Below are 2,424 nucleotides of genomic sequence, written 5' to 3' on the forward strand. Positions count from 1 at the left end.
ATACTGCTTCTCCACTCCATACTAGCAGCATGAAACCCGCGGAGGATTTCAAAGCCTTTCTTAATTACCGCGAGGATAAAAGCAAATCAGCTCCCCCCTCTTCTTAAGTGGCTTAATCTCCTAAAGATCATTATTTAAGGACGCGCTGGCAACTGGTGTTTGAAACTGGTTGGGAACATCGGAGCGCGCACACGCAGCGCTGGGCAGCTGCCCCAGCACAGCTCTGAAGCGAATCAGGTGTGAAATGTTGGGGGTGATGCTGTCTGGGGGGGACACCTTTCCCCAGTTTCTATTTGTCCGCACAAAAGTTTTAAAACCGTGCCCTGTCGAGGCAGATCTCCAGATGAGGGGGACTATGGGGTTTAAGCACCCTTTGCTTTCCTTGCACCCTAAAGTGTGTCTCTGTCCAGGGTGAAACGGTTCGTTTTCCCGGCACTTGCTGCTTAGTGACACTTTCCAGAATAACTCAGCTTGAGGGCTTTAACATTCGGGTTAATAACCCAGTCCAAACCGTTTAGTTTCCTGTACCTGTGTCATACCCATGTGCTTTTGAGCTGCAGCTGGAATCTGATCCTTTAGCACTTCCTGGGACAAACTCTTGCAGCCTGTGCCCTCTTCCCCTCCTGTCTGGCGTGGCCTGGTCTGGGGTGGTCTGTCCCCTGTTCCCTCACCCCTGCTTTGGCCCAGAAAGTGTGCTCTCGAACTACAAGCACAGGGCCTTGAGTTAGCAGCAACCTGGGCTCCAGATCCGCCTTGTATTCAGCTACTCCAGCCGTTATCCACTGCATCTATATACATAGAGATACTCCAGCAATTATCCACTGCAGGCACACACCGCACACCCATGCATTACTTGTGCATACATGCAGATAACAGCACTTATGCAGACAGCCATTGCCATTAAAAGTTACACTACTTTCAACAGTGGCACCCGGGAAGTGCCATGCTGTACATTGTACAAGACGGAACATGGGGAGGGTGGGGGTAGGACTAAGCCGGCATCACTCTTGCAAAAAAAATGGAGATCGTTCAGCTTGCAGAAAGGTTCGTAGATAGTGAGTTGGCTTTACTGTTCGCCCTGCTTTCTTGCTACTTCAATGAACAGCACAGATTTATCCAAGGGCCTTTTTCTCCTCCAGCTGAACTCTCGGGTGCAAGCGGGTAGAGAGAGAAGCTGGGGAGCGCTTGAAGTTCCCTACTGTGGCCACCTCTTTCTGCTCTTGCGGGCTATTCTTGCCGCAGTCGGTTTGCATTTCCTCTCCCTTCCTCTCCATGTTCCCTGCCTCGTGACAAGTAAATGAGAATTGATGAAAGGAGCGAAACAATGCGTGTGTATATAGGAACAATGTAACGCGGGCGCAGGCCATTGTGGATCAGCTGAACTGCTACAGATAATTAGACAGTATTCACCGAGTCAATGCCCGCTGTAACTGTACCTAAAAGAATGAGAGCTGGCAGGGGGGTAGGTCATGGTGACACTGTTTCCAGACCCGAGTACACTGGGTGCATTGCTTCGGATGGGCAGAAAGTCTAGCTTTGCATTCCTTTTAGTGCTGCTTGGTCTCTGGGGCCCAGCACTACACAGGGCTTTACTGGGACCTCACTGGGGCAGCGAATGTGCCTTTCGATCTGCTCCATGGAAGAAGACCTCCTTTTACAGATGTTTCATACAGTCGCTGGCTTGGGTTGCTGGGGTTCTGGCGGGACTGTTTGTGAATAGGATTCCTTATACATTTAGCCCTTCTAGGATTAGCAAAGCCTTCCTGGGCACACACTGGTGTCCTGCCAAGGTATCTGTCCCTCTTCTGTGTGTGTGCTTGCGTCCATCAGTTTGGATGGTCAATTCTAAGCTTATGATTATTGCATTCTTAGGTTTGACTGCTTTTCCCCTTGAGTTGCGGTGTGGATCATCTAATTTACCGTGGGGGGTGTTTCTGCAGCCTGCCCAAGTGCCTGAAAGCTTTAAAACCAGAAGGAGAAAGAATACAAAGTTAGGGGAAATAAACTGCCCAAGAGCGGAGGAAGAAACCTCGGAGCTGGGTGTGGGGGAGCTTGTGGGAGGGTACCTGGGAATCCACTATCTGATGCTGAATACCTGACTGCACCCAGCCACGGGAGCCGGAGCCACTCCACATCCATCCTCATCCAACCGGTCCCAATTTGCTGTATTGACTGTGGGTGGGATTCAACAGCCATGGCCTGCTGTCTTGGCCCAGGTCTTTCATTTCTCCTCCCTGGAAACACGCCTCGCTTCTCCTGATCTCCATGTAAAAGGCCAAGTTCCTGGCTCCAGAAGGGAGAAATCGGGATTCCCAATCAACCCCGGCTGTCCTTCAATGCTCGTGGGGCTTTCGCTGGCTAGAGCTGGATGCCTCGCTACAGGGCACCTTCCCAGTGCAGCTGGAACAGCACCCCCCCCCCCCC

Source organism: Alligator sinensis, unplaced genomic scaffold, assembly GCF_000455745.1.
Source record: "Alligator sinensis unplaced genomic scaffold, ASM45574v1 scaffold360_1, whole genome shotgun sequence".
NCBI lineage: Eukaryota > Metazoa > Chordata > Crocodylia > Alligatoridae > Alligator > Alligator sinensis.